General features: G+C 42.0%; 3 pseudogenes; 2 read left to right on the forward strand and 1 right to left on the reverse strand.

Moving 5' to 3' along the window:
• Positions 1-169: 169 nt before the first annotated feature.
• On the reverse strand, positions 170-9,042 carry LOC143656774 (TP53-regulated inhibitor of apoptosis 1-like; annotated as a pseudogene).
• A 1,686-nt stretch (positions 9,043-10,728) lies between these two features.
• On the forward strand, positions 10,729-11,453 carry LOC143656776 (protein Cripto-like; annotated as a pseudogene).
• A 636-nt stretch (positions 11,454-12,089) lies between these two features.
• LOC143656777 (nuclear receptor coactivator 7 pseudogene) lies at positions 12,090-15,296 on the forward strand (annotated as a pseudogene).
• The last annotated feature ends 3,817 nt before the right edge of the window (positions 15,297-19,113 follow it).

Genomic DNA, 19,113 nt, shown 5'->3' on the forward strand with positions numbered 1-19,113 from the left:
AGAGTTAGTGAGAAATCACCCCAGAGCAAAGTGTACAAGTGAGAGGAAACATCAAAGAGGGAATAAAACTCCTCCCTTCTAACCCCCTCATCAGATGGCCAACTTTATCTCAGTGGCCTTAACTGACAAAATCCAGAACCTTCAACTTCCTGATTTGAAGAGTCACTTTTCAGGGTGACTGTAAAAGTAAAGAAGCGCTTTCGGGCTACTCTTTGCTGTGGCCCATGAACTCCAGGCCTTCAGTAGGAATCCTTCTCCTTCACTGCTTTCTGGCAGCCTTGGTGGTGACAGCAGGGGTAGGGCTCCTGCCGCCAGCCTCATTGCGGTGTTTCTCAAGCCCGGGAAGATGTGCTGCATGGGGTGAGGGTGGGGGGGCATGGCAGGAAAATGCGGGGCTTAGGAATAGAGGCAGGAGGACTCGGGCGGCATCTCACCTGAACACACTGCTGGCAACCCTTGAAGAGGTCGGTGCACGGGTTCCTGGAGCCGTCCCTCTTTTTTTTTTAATTTAATTTATTTTGTATTATCAAACCAAAACATCTTACAAGCATGAACATTCTTAACATACAAGCATTCTGCACATGGTGTACAATCAATGGCTCACAATATTACCACATAGTAGTATATTCATCACCATGATAATTTTTTAGAACATTCACATCACTCCAGAAAAAGAGATAAAAAGAAAAAATTCACCCCTTACCCCTTACCCATCCCTCTCATTGACTGCTAGTATTTCCATCTGCTCAATTTATTTTAACCTTTGTTCCCCCTATTTTTTCTATATCTCCTACCACTTCCTTTCATTGTTCATTAGTATTTCAATCTACTCAATTTATTTTAACATTTGCTCCCCTATTATTTATTTATTTTTTAATCCATATTTTTTTTACACATCTGTCAGTATTGTAGATAAAAGGAGCATCAGACACAAGGTTTTCACAATTACATAGTCACACTGTGAAAGCTATATCATTATACAATCATCTTCAAGAAACATGGCTACTGGAACACAGCTCAACAGTTTCAGGCACTTTCCTCTAGTCTCTCGAATACACCTTAAACTCAAAAGGGGATATCTACAAAATGCATAAGAATAACCTCCACGATAACCATTGAACTCTGTTTGAAATCTCTCAGCCACTGACACTTTATTTGGTCTCATTTCTCTCTTCCCCCTTTTGGTTGAGAAGGTTTTCTCAAGCCCTTGAGGCTGAGTTCCAGCTCATTCTAGGATTTCTGTCCCAAGTAGCCAGGAAGGTCCACACCCCTGGGAGTTATGTCCCATATAGAGAGGGAGAGGGCAGTGCGTTTGCTTATCATGTTGGCTGAGAGAGAGAGGCCACATCTGAGCAACAAAAAGTGTTCTCTTGGGGGTGACTCTAAGGCCTAATTTTAAGTAGGCTTAGCCGATCCTTTGTGGGGTTAAGTTTCACATGAACAAATCTCAAGATGGAGGACGTGGCCTATTGATTTGGTTGTCTCCACTGCTTGTGAGAATATTGAGGGAATTTGGAGCCATTCCTCTTGAGGAATTTCTCAGCAAACCAGCGATTCAAGCACTGGTTTAATCGCGTTTCATGTCGGTGCATGCCTCTCCCACACTGCGGTAGTGGCCTTCCTGATTCTACTTTTACCTTGATCACCCATTCACTCAGTCAGATGTCTGCACTTGGAACTGGAAACCGTTCCTCACTTTGAAGCTGTTTAAGGTTCTGAAAGTCTGGAGTCCTGGCAGAGCACAGAAATACCCAGCTGTTGAGCCTCTAGACTAAGAGTTTGATGACCACAAAAGACTCAGTTACTACGTTTACCTGTCCCACCGACACTCTAGAACTTGGGAAGTTAGATTCCTTGCTTTTTAGGAAACTTGACCCCTTTGTGGTTGTCAAATTGATACTGAAGAAATGTGAGGTTCTCTGCCCCATGTGCACAACATCCAATCTAAGACACTGGTGTGCTGGTTTGAAACTGTTACATACACCAGAAAAGCCATGTTCTTTGAATTCAATCTTTTTGGGGGCAGACCTATTGTTGGGTGGGACTTTTTTTTTTTTGTATGCATGACGGGGTCACATTTCGTTCTTTTTCCATGCGAGTATTGCCTTATTGCAGCACCATTTGTTGAATTTTTGTTTTTGTTTTTTCCTTTGTTTGGGAAGTTTATAGGCCAGGAATCAAACCCATTTTCCTGCATGGCAGGTGAGAATTCTACCCGTGAACTACTCTTGCATCCCCTGGGTGGGAGTTTTTAATTAAGTTGTTTCCATGGAGATGTAACCCCACCCATTTAAGGTGTCTTAATCTATTTACTGGAGTCCTTTAAGAGGGAGATATTTTGGAGAAAGCACAGATGTTGAGAAAAGGAAATGCCCCAGCAGAAGCCAGAAAGATCCACAGGAGCTGAGAGAGTCATTTTGAAACCAACTCAGGAGAGAAGGGCAGCAGATGTCATCAAGTGCCTTCTCATGTGATGGAGGAAACTGGATGCAATCAGCCTTTCTTCAGTGAAGGGATCCTCTTGTTGATGCTTTCATTTGGACATTTCTGTGGCCTTAGAATTGTAACTTATAGCTTAATAAATCCACTTTGTAAAAGCCAATCCATTTCTGGCATATTGCATTCCAGCAGCTTTAGCAAACCAAAACGCTGGGGCTTCAAAGAGAGAAAGAGTTTACTGCTTCATACGAAGCAGGAGATCAGTGGGCCTATTGGTCCAAAATTCTGTCTCCCTGAGTCTAAGGATTCGTGAGTTTTATGGATTCAAAAAGGGGGAGATGAAGTTACAATAGTAAGTATACACAGGGTCAAGACTAGATAAACATAAACATTCATGATTGCTATTTCTTCTTGAGAATTGTCCCTTTTATTAATATGTAGTGTTCCTCCTTGTCTATTATGATTAATAGACTTAAGTACAAAGTCTATGTTATCTGAAGCTACTTGTGCTTTCTTTTGCTTACAGCATGCATTGAACATTCTTTTCCATCCCTTCACTTTTAATCAATTATGTCCTTGGATCCTTCCAAGATGAGTCTCTTGAAAGCAGCTTATGGGTGGATCAGATTTCTTAATCCATTCTGCCAATCTGTGTCTTTTAATTGGTGAGTTTAGTCTGTTTACATTCAAAGTTATTACTGTACAAGAATTTCTTGAATCTACCATTATATTCTTTGGCTTTTATCTGCCAAATCTATATATTGGTTTTCCTCTCTCTCTCTCTTTTTTTTTCTACATAGGCAGACATTGGGGAATGAACCCAGTTCTCTGATATGGCAGTCGAGAACTCTGCCGCTGAGCCACAATTGCCCTCCTCTCTCTCTTTTTATCCTTTAAGTTACCCTTACTGGTCTGCTTCAATTCTGTATTCTCCTCCAGACCACCATCTCCTGTCTTTTTTTCCAACCAACAGAACTCCCTTTAGTATTGCTTGTTGGGCTGGTGTCTTATTGACAAATTCCCTCAGCCTTTGACTGTCTATGAAAATTTTAATCTCTCCCTCACTTTTGAATGACAGCTTGGCTGTATAAAGAATTCTTGGCTGGAAGTCTTTCTCCTTCAGGGTCTTAAATAAACCACACACTGCCTTCCCTCCTTCATGGTGCCTGTTGAGTAGTCTGAACTCAGTCTTCTGTGGTTTCCCTTGTATGTGGTGAATTGCTTTTCTCATGCTGCTTCCAGGACTTTCTGTTTCTCTTCAACATTTGACAGACTGATTGTTATGTGTGTAGGAGTAGCCCTAATTGAATATATTCTATTTGGGATTCCTTGGGATCCTTTGATTTGCATATTTAATAAGAGTTAAGAAGTTTTCCCCCAGAATCTCCTTAACTAACTTTCCCAGCTCTTTACTATTCTCTTCTCTTTCTGGGACACCAGTGATTCTTATTTGTGTGCTTTGCATTGTCTGCCATTTCCCTGAGATCCAAATGAAAATTTTCCATCTTTTTTGCCATTTCTTCTTTTATGCTTTTGAATTCAGTTGTCCTGTCCTCTAGTTCATTCTTCTGCCTCTTCATATGCTCTTGTGTGTGTCTAGTATATTTTAAATTTTGTCTACAGTATCTTTCATCTCTGTGATATCTGCTGTTTTTCTACTTATTCTTTCAAATTCTTGTTTGCTCTTTTAGTGTGTCTTCTTGATATCCTTTATGTCTTAGCCCCAACCCACTGAATTTTGTCCTTGGTTCCTCAGTAATTCTCCACCAAACCAAGGCCTGGATCTCATGCAGGGGATGCAACTGTACTTGAGGATCTGTTTGAAGCTACACAGATAAGCAGTTTGTCAGACTGCACCTTCCATTTCTTCCCAGCAGATGGAGCTCTTGTGCCTCCTCTTTCCCTCAGGCCCACCTTTCCCTGACTGTGGCAGTCAAGTGAGCTGGATGGAGGTCCAGTGCAATTCCAGTCAGGTCCACTGGTTCCATGCATGCTGAACGCCATCATCCCCGGGGTTGGGGCGTGGAAAGTGTGCACCTCAGCAGAGATTCTGTGTGTGGGCCCAATGAGATTGGTGGCCCCCAGGCTCCCACTTGGAAAGACTTTGGCTGTGGAGCTGGGCTCCCATCCAAAACAAACTTGGAAATGCCTGCTGGCTATGCATGGCATGGAGTGCAGGGTGGGATATAGGGGTACAGGGTGTGGGGAGGGAGTATGGCACATGATGTGGCATGGGGTTCAGTGCATGAGAGGAATGGGGGAAGGGTTATGGGGTTTGTAAGCTGGGGTGCGGCATGGGGTGGGAGGCAGCATGGTGTGGGTGTGCAGGGAAGAGCCGTGAGGGGGAGGTGCACATAGGCTTGGGGCACAGCGTGCATGGGCTCATGGGCTCCAGGGCATGGTGTGACTTGCTTCCTCATGCCCACCTTCCTGTCCGTGCACTCCTGAGGACTCTGAGTCTCCATATAGAAAGGGGAGCAGTAGGCTTTGTGCACTAGCTGGTCTCTATAAGCAGGGAAACAAGTTTACTGGCTTCCAGGTTCCCTGAGGGAGCACTGAGCTGTGGAGCTAAAGGGGCTGATATTCCAAGTTAGCCGTTGGGGCAGGCACTTTCCTGGGCACGGCCTCTTATCCCTGGTACAGTCCTGATGGCGCCCACTCACCCTGTTCTTTGTGTCCCAATTTCTCAGCTTTTTCTTCTAGGACTTCTCTATATAGTGTTGAAGACCTTCTCGGGTCACTCGCACCCTGGAACTGCTGTTCTGGTAGTTTTTCTGTCACTTCTTTAGTTGTTTTTTTGGAACAGAGGTAAACTCAGCCTATCGTATTCTGCCATCTACCCAGAAGTCCACAACAATCTTTTTGTTTTGTTTTGTTTTTGGAAAGGACATGTTTATTTTTCACCTAAGAAAGTATAGCACATGTAAGAGTTGACCTGGAGAATATTTCCTGTAAATACGTCTGCTGTGCTGGATAGGAACACACCTGCATTCTCAGAGGCACATGGCCAGCATGGCCAAGTGTGGCCACAATGCTCCTGCAGAGGCCCAGTACGGATGGGTCATCTGGTTCACTCTGCACTGCTAAAATGCTGAATCTTCACCTGGCGGTGGAGCTCTCATGTATCTGACTCCCATTAATGTCAGATATATGTAAGTTTCATTTTCTAATTACTTTTTTTTCAGTTGTGAAAAATAACACATATGCCAAAAGGCAATAAATATCAAAGTACACTGCCACAATTAATTGTAGAGCAGATTTCAGATTTTGGTATGGGTTGCAATTTCACAATTTCAGGTTTTTACTTCTAGCTGCTCTAAGACACTGAAGACTAAAAGAAATATCAATATAATGATTCAGCAGTCATATTCATTTGTTAAATCATATCTTCTCTGTATAACTCCACCTTCTCCTTTGAGCTTTCTCCCAACCTTTAGGGTTATTTGGGCCATGCCCATTCTAACTTTTTCATATTAGAAGAGGTTGTTGTTAATATGGGTTAGGGGGATGGAACTAGTTGATGTTCTAGAGAGGCTGGGCCCTCTAGGTTTCAGGACTTATCTGGCCTAGGAACTCATCCGGAGTTTGTAGGTTTCTGAAAAGTAATCATAGGGCATGGAGCCTTTGTAGAATCTCAGATAAAGCCATAGGTGTTCCTTAGGGTTGGCAGGAATGGTTTTGGTTGGAGTTTGGCAAACCATGATAGGTAGCAATGTCTAACTGAAACTTGCATAAGAGTAGCCTCCAGAGTATCCTCTCAACTCTATCTGAACTCCCCCAGCCTCTGATACCCTATTTGTTACACTTCTTTTCCCCCTTCTGATCAGGATGGCATTGCTGATCCCATGGTGCCATGGCCAGGCTCATCCGTGGGAGTCATATCCCACACCAACAGGGAGACCTTCACCTCGGGATGTCATGTCCCATGCAGGGGGTGGGCAATTATTTCACTTGCAGAGTTGGGCTCAGAGAGAGGGAGGCCACATCTGAGCAACAAAAGAGGTCCTCCAGAAGTAACTCTCAGGCATAACCATAGGTAGGCTAAGCTTCTCTGTTACATAAATAAGCTTCATAAGAGCAAGCCTCAAGATCAAGGGCTTGGTCTATTGACTTGGGAGTCCCTAATGTTTGAGAAAGTATCAGGAATTTCCCCAGTTGTAACGTTTAATAGTTTCATATTTTTTCTCCCATCCTTCAAGGGACTTTGCCAATACCCTTCGGTTATCTGCTTAACATACCCTGCTATGTATCTGGGCATTACATTAAGCTCTACAGAATTACAGGTCCTCATTCCTTTTCTAGACATCCTGCGTTTGGGTTATTTAAATAGCACATAATCTAACTCAAGCTGACTGGATAGATCATCTAATTACTTTTTAAAATTACAAAATGAATAAGGATCCCTAGGCTATTTTTGCAATTATCTCTATGTCTATCTAACTTAAAAATTAATTAGGCATAGAAACACAGCATAAAATAAAATGAATAATCACATACTCCCCACCAAGAAGAAAAAATTGTAATATACGTTTGAGATACTGAGACTACTTTAACAAAATAAATTAAATGTAAATGATAAATCTCTAATTTGTTTCTCCCATTTTTCCAGAGTGGATCTATAGTAAAAACGATAATTACATACATACATAATGTATTTTATACATATCTCATATACAGATATTATATGTATGTATTTATTTGTATGTGTATATATATTTTTTCCCTTTTACATTTTTTGTTGTAAAATATAACATATATACAAAGCTGTGTTAGTCAAGGTTTTCTAGAGAAACAGAACAAAGAGGAGAGATCTGTAAATATGAGATTTATAAAAGTATCTCATGCAACCATGGGAATGGAATTGCCCAAAATCCACAGGGCAGGCTGTGAAGCTGGTAGCTCTGATGAAGGGTCTAGACAAACACCACAGGACAGGCTCACTGGTTGAAGAAATAGTGAAAGAGTCTCTCTTCCTCCTTAAAAGCCTCCAAATTGATTGGATTATCTCATCATGGGAGACATGCCTTAGTTCATTTCAGATGTAATCAGCCACAGATGCAGCAACTGACTGATGGTTTAATCAACCAGTCATGAAATATCCCTGCAGCAATGGTCAGGGCAGTGCTTGCTTGACCAGACAACTGAGAATAATCATTTGACCAAGCTGACACCAGAACCTAACCATCACAAAAGCAAAGAAAGAAAAAAGTAGTAATTTTCAAAGCACGTTTCTACAAGGAGTCACAGAACAGTCCCAGAGTTTGTCATAGGCTACCATTCCACCATCTTAGATTTCTCCTTCTAGCTGCTTCCAGACACTGGAGGCTAGATGAATATTAATATAGTGACTCAGCAGTCACACTTGTTTGCTGAATCCCCCACCTCTCTTACACTTCCTTCTTCTCTTCTGATCCCTCTCCCAATCTATAGAAATCCCCAGGCAACACCCATTCTGACTTTTTCATGTTGAAAAGGGTGTTGACACTAAAGGATGGGGGATGTAATTGATAATTTTGAGAGGCTGGTCCCTCTGGATTTATCTGACCTAGGAATCCTCTTGGAATTATTGGTTCCAGGAAAGTAAACAGTAAAAGTAAATATTTATAAAGTCTCAGTTTGATCCCTAAGTGTTCTCAAGAGTCAACAGTTGTGATGCTGGTTGGGGTTTAGCAACGCACGATAATCAGGATTATCTAATTGGAGTTTGCATAAGAGTTGCCTCCAGAGTGGTCTCTAGACTCCACTGGATCTCTCTTGGCCACTGATGTCTTATTTTATTAGGCATCTTTTAATGCCTCTTTTCCTCTTCTTGGTCCAGAAGATGTACTTGATCCCACAATACCAGAACCAGACTAATCCCTGGAAGCCATACCCTACACCGCAGGGAGAACTTCACCCCTGAATGTCACATCCCATGCAGGGGAGGAGGGCAATGACTTTCCTTGCAGAGTTGGCCTAAAGAGAGAGAAAGAATACATATGGGCAACAAAGAGGCTACCTGGAAAGAACTTCAGGCTTCACCATGGCCAGTCTTGGCTTTTCCCTCACAGAAACAAATTTCATAGGGGAAAGCCTCAAAATCAAGGGCCTGTTCCATTTTCCTGAGTGTCCTCTATGGTTGAGAGTATATGTGGGGCTTCCCAGATAGGAAAATTCAATAGTTTCATATATATGAGATGCATATATATATATATATATATACATTTTTTTTCCTTCGGACCGTCAAGGGACTCCACCAACACCTCCCAATTATAAGCCCACCACTGTCTGAGATGTGTCCCGGCACTATACAAAGCTACACAGAACTAGAAGGGCTCATTCCCACTCTGGACCCCAGGAGTCTGGGTTGTTCAAATGAGCTATCCAGACAGGTTGATTTAAATTATTTGTAACAGAAAATTTAGGTTCTAGATGTAATAAACCTTTGTGATTTTGGTCCCATACAGTAGGTGAAGGTTTAGAGTACATATGCTATATCTTTTGTCCTGTTTTCTGATTTACCTGGGTCCCAACCAGATTGGCTTGGTTTTTGACTCTAATTGAGGTCTGATCTCCCTTACAGTTGCTTTAACAGTTATTGTGCATAGCTGGGCTCACCTTCATAGTCACCTTCACGTGCGTGACTCTAGGGTCCCAGGTGTCATAGTTACTCAAAGTCCTAGGGAAATAACAGCTGATACACACATAACTGTCCCAGCATCCAGAAATACATTTACAATTTCAGACTAAGTGTGGCCCTATAAAGACTTACAATTCAGGTTCCAATTTTCTTATAAATATTTTCTGAAAGAAACTTTAGCATATTTGTTCTTTTGTTTCTGGGTTATTTTGTACAATACATTGCCCCCAAGATTTATTCAGTTCATTGCATGCCCCTTGAATCTTTCCTTTTTGTAGCTGCACCATATTACATCATATAAATGTATCACAGTTCACCATTCCGCTTCTCAGTCATTGTACAGTCCGGCTCTCTTCATCTATTGAGCATCATGGATAATGTACAATATAAACAAACTGTGTCTTATAGTATCCTCACTTGGTTGTACAATCAATAGCACTCTCAATTTTAGACAATTTTCATTGCTCTTTACCAGAGTCATATTAGCAGAATCATGCAGTATCAATCCTTTTGTATCTGACTTTTTTCACTCAGCATTATGTCCTCAAGGTTCATCCAAGTTATCATGTGCTTCAGGACCTCGTTTTGTCTTACTGCTGCATAATATTCCATTGTAAGTATATACCAACATTTTGTTTATCCACTCATCTGTTGATTGGCATTTGGATTGTTTCTATCTTCTGGCAATCATGAATAGTGCCGCTGTGAACACTGGTGTGCAAATGTCTGTTTGAGACTCTGCTTTCAGCTCTTCTGAGTATTTACCAAGTATTGGTATTGCCAGGTCATACAGCAACTCATTGTTTAGTTTTCTGAGGAATCATCAAACCGTCTTCCATAGTGGCTGCACCATTTTACATTCCCACCAACAGTGAATAAATGTTCCAATTTCTCCACACCTTTTCCAAATGTGTAGTTTTATGTTTGTTTGACAGAGCCATTCTTATAGGTGTGAGGTGATATTTCATCATCACCTTGATTTGTATTTCCCTTATGCTTAATGAAAAAAGCATCTCTTCATGTCTTTCTAGCCATCTGTATTGGTTGTTCAGAAAAGTGTCTATTCATGTCCTCTGTGCATTTTATAATTGGGCTGTTTGTTCTTTAGTTGTTGAGCTGTATAATTTCTTTATGTACATAGGGATATCAAGCTTTTATCTGATATGTGGTTTCCCGAATATTTTCTCTCATTGAGTTGGCTGCCTCTTCACCCATTGACAAAGTCCTTTTAGGCTCAGAGCTCTTGATCTTAAGGAGAGCCCATTTGTCTATTTTTTTCTTTTGCTATTTGTGCTTTAGGTATAAAGTTTAAGATGCCACCTCCTTTTACTAGATCTTGAAGATGTTTCCCTGCATTTTCTTTTAGAAGTAAGTTTGTATAGGGTGTAAGATAAAGGTCTTCTTTCATTCTTTTGACTACTGATATCCAATTCTCCCATGCCCATTTGGGTTATAAAAGCCCAAATCACCCTTCCTACTCCAAACTGGCCTTGGGAAGTTTTCCCTCCAGTTCCTTTATTATGCATCTTCAATAAACTCAGCTTCTTACCAAGTTAAAAAAGCTGAAAAAGGAGGAAAGAGATTTCCCGGGAGGACCAAATCCTGAGCTTCAGGTGGAAAACATTCATTTAGGACAGAAAAGTGTCTTGAGCCACTGTCAGGCCATCCTGACTCGGGCTTCTCCTAATTCCTTCTGGGGAAAGCGCATTTCTTATTTAGGATATTTTTCTTTTTAAATTCCTGTTTTACTTCAGGAAATTAATGGTTTTCTTTGGGTGTTTGGCGATGCCTGGGTCAGTTAAAGCCATGCTATCATTTTTTTCCCCTTAAATTGAGAGATACCAACTGCAGGAAGATGGAGTGCTTTCCTTCCAGTGTGATTTTGATCATGGCCATTTCCAAAGTATCTGAACTGGGATTAGTTGCTGTGATTGGCCACCGTGAACTAGCACATTGGTCACAGGGAAACGCCGACTTCAGAGGTGCCGACACTCGGTCCCAGGGGGAGCCTGCAATTCGCCATCAGTCTTTCCAGTTGGTGCCATTTCTGGGAATCCAGAGCCCTTGGGAGCTCAACAAAACCTGCTGTCTGAATGGGGGACCTGCATGCTGGGGTCCCTTTGTGCCTGGCCCTACTTCTATGGACAGAACCGTGAGCATGACACGTGCAGAAAAAACTGTGCCCCATGACACTTGGCTCCCCAGGAAGTATTCCACGTGCAAGTGCTGGCACGGCTGGCTTCACTGCTTCTCCCAAACATTACTACCTGGTTGTGACGGCCATGTGACGGGTGAGCCCCTCACGGCTTCCTGGACTCCAGAATTGGCACCATCTGCATGTACCACTCTTCTGCTGGCTGGCCTCTCCTTTCTACCCCAAGTCACTATTAACTAACATTTGCCTTCTCTGGAACAAGATTAGAAGCCATGATAATTTCATGGCAGCTTCTGAAGTTGCCGCTCTAATATCATAACTGAAAGACAATCATTTGTTAGTTGCCTTGAACTGAGTATATTACCATAATAGTCCCTAATACTTCCTTAAAGTACCAACTACTTTCCTAACTTCACTCCCAGCACTCCCCCCCCCACCCCCCACCCCCAAAAAATAAACAACAACGAAAAAAGTGAACCAAGCTCTCCCGGGCGGAGCCGGGGGGGCCGGGCGATGGAGGGCGGCCTCTAGACGCCGAGGATGCTGCCCAGTCCCGCAGCCTGGCTGCCGGGCCTCCGCCGCGGGCCGGGCGGGGCTGGAGACAGGCGTGGGGAGCGCGCCTCGGCGCTCCCGCCTCCTCCCATGGCTCCTCCTCTGGCCACGATCCTCCCGGACCGCTCCCTCCAACCACCAGGGAGGAGGCGCTCCCCGCGCAGATCGCCAGAGCCCCGGCTCCCCAGAACGCGCGCGCCCTCACGCCTTCGCCCGGACCCGAGGAACTCGCCCCACCCCCACCCCCACCTTCTAGGGTTATGATACATTGATTCAAAAGAAGGACTTTTCCAAATACTTACTTTGTACTTTTGGTGGTGAATTATGGATACCAAGGAAGAGAAGAAGGAACGGAAACAAAGCTATTTTCCTAAATTGAAAAAGAAAAAACAAGCAAAACAAAATGCAAAGGCAACTTCGGCTTCAGCCACAAGGACCCATACTGGAAAAGAAGTTGCTGACACAGTCATTCCAGAACAAGACAAGTGCCACGTCACTGTGGATGAAGAGGAGTATGTTATTGATGAGAGAAAAAAAAAAGAGAGAAAATAATTAGTTAAAGGAGATCAGGCGTATAGAATTAGAGGGATACTATAGTATTGATGACAACCAAAACAAAACACGATAAGAAAGGGAAGAAGTTGGTGGTTCAGAAGCTGCATGGGGCTGTGGAAAACGCTGCTGGAAACCAGGACACCCTAAACTCCATAGCTTTGAAGTTCAACATTATGCCCAATAAATTTGTGGAACTGAATAAACTTTTCACACATACTATTCAGGTCGGGTCCTTTTTGTACCAGGTGCCAACTTTCCTTCCAGTACCTTAAGGTTATCAGCATCTAGTCCTGGTGCTACTGTTTCTCCTTCGCCCTCAGATGCAGAATATGATAAACTGCCTGATGCTGATTTGGCAAGAAAGGCCTTAAAACCTATTAAAAGAGTCTTATCATCTGCTTCTGAAGAAGGTGAGCCAGGAGTGGTAAAATTTTTAACACTGAATTGTTGATACTTCACTGATGGAAAGGGCACTGTAGGTGGCATCATGAGCCTCACCCCAAACAACATCAGGTTTGACTCTCACAAGTTGGGGCCCCAGGTTATTGAGAATGGGTGTGAGGAGCATGGCCTTATCTGCCCCTGGAAGAGGCGGTCTCCATTGCCCTCTGCGATGGTATTTCCCACATGAAGATCAAAGGTGCCTTGCCGTTGGGTTCACCTAAGGAGCTTTGTCTCTGTACAGGCCTGGAGAATGGGAAGATTTGGCTTCTGAAAAGGACATCAACCCATTCAGTAAGTTCAAATCTCTCAACAAAGAAGAACGACTGCAGAATGGAGAGAGAACCATCACTTCAGATTCCACATCAACAGCACCTTTGGAGAAGTCAATAGAAGGCACACATACAAAGCCCCACACAGCTCTGTGTCTGGAAAGTTCAAGAAACTGGAGTCCTCCCAAGGAGGCAACCAGCACTTCCACCACAGTGACAGAGCTCAGCAAGGAATCTCCTGATACCCATGCTGCACTTGAATCTACAGTCAAAGGAAATTCCCTTTTTGGGGAAGGTGATGATTTTGTTGACTTGGAAGAACTTTCTTCTCAAACTGGTAGTGAAATGGACAAAAGGGACCCCTCAAAGGAGTGCCTGTGCTCTTGACTCCGAGGAGCTAAAGAAGGCTAAGTCACAAACTATCAGTTCTGCTACAGAAAAACAGGTGCAATCAGCCCTGAACTTTTCAAGAACAGAGAGTGTTGGGGACCAGAGGCTAACCTAAGATGGCGATTAAGCCAACATGGCCACCCTGGCTGATGCAATAGCACCTACATATTACAACAAGGTTCTTCATGGAAATAGGTTCTCGCCAAGAGTCTGTTCTGCCCCTTTTTTCCCTGGCAACAAGTGCCACCAATCATCTAACCAACCCTTCCCGCCAGCGCGAACTCCCTCCTATCATAATGCTCCACATACCCTACTTCCCTCCCCAAGTTGGTATATATACACCCGGCTTGCTTAATAAAATTTGCAGCTTGATCAGAATCCTGTCTTGCTGTCCTTCTTGCGTCTCTCTGTCCCATAGCCATTCTTCCCTCAGCAGGTGGCGGACCCCGTTGACTGTCGTGCGGGTCGGGACAAGAGAGTGATGCTGAACTGAAGGGGACCCTGGATTTAGAAGCCTGAGAGAAGCAAGATATAATGCCAGAAGTGGACAAGCAATCTGGTCCCCCAGCAAGCCAGGTGGAGAACACACTGACCATACGTCAAGTTAAACTCATTGAACACTACCTTAATAAGAACAGAGAAGGGCCAGGGTTATCAGAAAATTTGCAAGAGACATAATTAAGTGATGACAAAAGAATTGAACCTGTGGGAATAGACATCACCCTTAGTAGTTTTCTTCTCCAAGCAGGTGATCCCCCAACTGAGGGCAATAAAGCACCCGACAATACCTGGGAGAAGGAGAGAGAGCCTTTTCCACTGCCACTAGGCTCTTCCACGGAAGAAAATAGTGTTAAAGAATCTTGAGACTCTTCTTTGGATTCTTCCCTGGACAACAGCTGCCAATGTACACAGATGGATAATAAATCCAAAATTCAGTTTTGGCTATAAAAGAGAATTCAGGTTCTCACTGAAGATATACTTCCTTCAAAAGAAGAGGAAAGCAAGACTCCACCCATGTTTCTGTGCATCAAAGTGGGAAAACCAGTGAGAAAATCCTGTGCCACTCACGCAACCACCTTTGTCCAGCAATATGGCAGGTGAAGAAAGCAGCCAGAGTACTGGTTTGCCGTTCCTGGGGAAAGGATGGATCACTTGTACACATTCTTCGTTCAGCGGTCTCCTGACGTCTACAGGAAAGATGCCAAAGGGCAAGGCTTTGTGGTGGTGGAAAAGGAATGACTGAATATGATTGACAACTTCTGCAGTGAGCTGAACACCAAGTGCTGGGAGATATCACCATGAAGAAGGCTAAGTGTTGGAAGAGCACGTGCAGCTACTACAAGGACAAGGACGAGGAGGTGCTGCCGGTCCTGCAGGCCCACAGCGTGCTGCTGGAGAGCATGCACATGGAGCAGCTGGCCCGACGCCTTCCTGCATGGGTGCAGGGGTATCCATAGAGACTCGCATGTGGGACATTAGACCATGGAACCAGCTTGAAAACTCTCTACCGGAAATCGGCTTTGCTGGATAGTCCTGTCTCGCTGGTCATCAAAGGTATGAACAACCAGATCTTTGGAACATATGCAACTCATCCTTTCAACTTCAGTGACCACTACCATGGTATAGGTGAAACTTTTCTTTACACGTTTAACTCTGACTCAAGGTCTTTAAGTGGAGTGGAAAAAACTCGTACTTTATCAGTGGAGACGTAAGTTCTTTAGAACTTGGTGGCGGAGGGGGACGATTTGGCTTATGGCTGGATGCTGATTTATACCACGGATGAAGCAACTCCTGCAGCACGTTCAATAATGATATCCTTTCCAAAAAGGAAGACTTCATAGTTCAGAACCTAGAGGTGTGGACATTCGGGTGAAATTCAGACAGCCTTAAAATGCCCTCGAGGAGACTGGGTTCCATCAGTCCTCCTGAAGGGCTGGAAGACAAAGCCCAGCCCAGGCTGCCTCATCCCAGCATAACGTTTTCCTTCTGCCATCATCTCAGAGCATGACCACATTGCAGAAAGTCTCTGGTAGGTACATGTAAAGGGCACATGCTGAAGAAAAGGAATTTGAAGTCCAGACTTGAAAGATTACATTCCCCCTTCCCCCCCAATCCACACGGTGAGGACGCTGAGTGTTCATAGATGTATGAATTGAATGCAATTTTTATATTTGATAACTGTGAAAAAAATACTGTGAAATATATACATGTCTTGTGTATTTATCAACATAATTTTCATTACCAAAATCTGTAGCATACCATTGTTTGCCATAGAAAAGGTTTGTCTCATTTAGAAAAACTGAAAGTGCACAGCACTTTAAGGGAATATATGATTTTTTAAATGTTTATTTATTATTTCTAGTACATTTTCTGAAATGTGTTGGACTTTTTTTTTTCTTTTAATGTGTCAAATCCTGAAATAAAGAAATGTATAGATTTTGTGCTAATGTTTTGGCAACAGATCCATTTGATTTATATAGTTTTATATTGAATTTTTTTTTGCCCTGATTGCTTAGGGTGACTGGTCTTAAGTAGCAAATATATACATACATAATTCTGAATTTTTAAAACCTCATTATCAATGTTCCTTGGTGTCAGCCACACCTTTTTACCTATTGACCCTGAACATATCTGTGTAAGTTGAATAAGCCATTTCTTACAGCATAAGTTGATATTTACAGAAATGGATATCTTTATGAATAGTATTTAGAACAACCCTGCTTCTGAGAAGAAAATGTTTTGCTTCTTATAAAAGCATGTGCATTAATTACAAAAACTTTATTTTCATAGATTTTTCTTTGCTTGGTTTCCCCCCAGCTTTTACATAAGCAAACAGCCCTCTGTTTGAAAAGGGCTGTTTTAATTTTAATTTCTACAGTTTAAAAATTAAATGAAAATTTTTGGATTAGTCCAATTGTCTTTGTTTCTAGACCCTTGTATTTGAGAAAAGGCAATACAAGGAAATGCATTCATACCAAAATTGGAATAAAAAAGAAAACCTTATTTTTGACATCAATCCATTTTCACCTCATAAAATACTCTTTTATTAAAAAATAATGTAAAAACCTTGTCAAAAACTAACCAATATTGTTAATTGCCAGATTTTGATGAAAGCCAAAGACTACTAATGGAAAAAAATTCTAAATCAAAGCCAAAGTTGTGAAGTGGTCTGCCTTAAATTGGATCCCAATGATCTTTGGAAGAAATAAATTAATATAAAGTAGTATTTACATACCCACCTTTTAAAAAATAATGGTTATGAGAGTATTAGTCTTAAGCTGCAGAATATTTCCTTTAGATTATCATCTTATTTTAGGCAATATAAAAGGGAGCATACATGCAAATTGTGGAGCGCTCTTCTGGCTGACCAGGGATTATTTTACTCATATTCCATGTAATCTCTAGTGAATTCTGTAATATCTTAACTCTGTAGACTGGGTGTGTTTTTGCCCAAGTTCTCCTATTCAGAATTCTCAGTGAACACGATTCTGGCAGTTTAACAATCATGTGTTCATTAAATAATATTTTGGTGTGAGATATCAGGAGTGTCTCATGATGATCACATTTACCATTTATGCCATTTGCAACCATGTGCTATTAAACAAAATGGTCATTTTGCATATAGTTAACTCATTTCTAGTTTAGTCCAGGATAGTGTACTTGTAAGAGCATATACAGATGCTGTGTTCTCTATTTAAAACCGTATTGTTTAATCAGAGATGCATGATCTTCTCTTCAAGTTTGCCGATCTTTTCTTCTGCCTGTTCAAATCTGCTGTTGAATCTATCTAATGAGTGTTTTCATTTCAATCACTGTACTTTGCAGGTCCAAAATTTCTGTTTGGTTCCTTTTTTCATGTTTAAAAAAAAATTTTTTTTTTAGCCATTTGTAGTTTCTCTTTGGAGAAATATTCAAGTCTTTTGACTATTTTAAAATTGAATTGTTTGCCTTTTTGAGTTGTTGGATTACTCTGTATATTCTGGATATTAAAACTTATAGGATATGTGTGTATTCGTTAGGGTTCTCTAAAGAAAAAGAACCAACAAGAGATATCTATAAATATGAGATTTATAAAAGTGTCTCACACAACAGTGGGGATGTAAGAGTCCGAAATCTGTAGGGCAGGCCACGAGCTGGCAGCTCCAGTGAAGGTCCTCAACGAACTCTCCAGGAGAGGCTGGCTGGCTGAAGCAGAGAGATCATCTCTTCTGAGTTCTCCTTAAAAGCCTTCAGATGATTAGATTAAGTGTCTCTTATCGCACTTGACACTCCCCTCTGACTGCAGATGTGATCATCTGTGGATGCAACCAACATGATCATGATGTAAGCCCATGAAATGTCTTCACAGATAGGCCAGTGCTTGCTTGACCGGACAACTTGGCACTATCACCTGGCCAAGTTGACACTTGAACCCGACCATTGCAACGTGGTTTCCAAATATTTTCTCTGATTCACTTTCCTGACAAAGTCCTTTGAGGCACAAAAGTTGTTAATTTTTAGGGCATGAGATTTTGCTGGTTTGTTCAGGTTAGTGTGATTCCCTGATAAATCCCAGAGTGATTTGAACCGTGAATAAAGAAGCATTTTCTGGGCGGGCCACGGTGGCTCAGCAGGTAAGAGTGCTTGCCTGCCATGTCCGAGGACCTGGGTTCGATTCCTGGTGCCTGCCCATGTAAAAAAAAAAAAAAAAAAAGAGTATTTTCAAAGTCCCCTTAGGGGAATGGGGAGAATGGGGGAAAAAGCCAAGTTCCCCATTTAGAGAATTCCTGATATTCTCACAAGTAGTGGAGACAACAAAATCAATAGGCAGAGCCCTCCATCTTGGGGTTTGCCCCTATGAAACTTATCTCTGCAAAAGATAAGCCAAGCCTACTTAAACGTATGCCTAAGAGTTACCTCCAGAGAACCTCTTGTTGCTCAGATGTGGCCTCTCTCTCTCAGCCAACACAGCAAGTAAACTCACTGCCCTCCCCCTCTCTATGTGGGACATGACTCTCGGGGGTGTAAACCTCCCTGGCAATATAAGACAGAAATCTTGGGATGAGCTGGGACTCAGCATCAAGGGATTGAGAAAACCTTCTTGCCCAAAAGGAGAAAGAGAGAAATGAGACAAAATAAAGTGTCAGTGGTTGAGAGATCTTAAAGAGTCAGGAGTTATCCTGGAAATTATTTTTACATGTTATATCAAAATCCCTTTTTTATTTTATTTTATTATTGTTATAATTTTTTAATTATTTTTTTAATATACCAAAAAACACCCCAAAAACGCAAAACGTTCATAACTTTTGATCATTCCGTTCTACATATGTAATCAGCAATTCACAATATCATCACATAGTTGCATATTCATCATAACGATCATTTCTTGGAACATTTGCATCTATTCCGAAAAAGAAATAAAAAGAAAACAGAAAACAGTTCATACATACCATACCCCCCACCCCTTCCCCTCATCGATCACCAGCATTTCACTCTAAATTTATTTTAACATTTGTTCCCTCTATTATTCATCTTTATTCCGTATGTTTTACTCGTCTGTTGATAAGGTGAATAAAAGGAGCATCAGACACAAGGTTTTCACAATCACACAGTCACATTGTGAAAGTTATATCATTATACAATCATCTTCAAGAAACATGGCTACTGGAACACAGTTCCACATTTTCAGGCAGTTCCCTCCTGCCTCTCCA

This window comes from Tamandua tetradactyla, chromosome 15 (genome assembly GCF_023851605.1).
Source record: "Tamandua tetradactyla isolate mTamTet1 chromosome 15, mTamTet1.pri, whole genome shotgun sequence".
Lineage (NCBI taxonomy): Eukaryota > Metazoa > Chordata > Mammalia > Pilosa > Myrmecophagidae > Tamandua > Tamandua tetradactyla.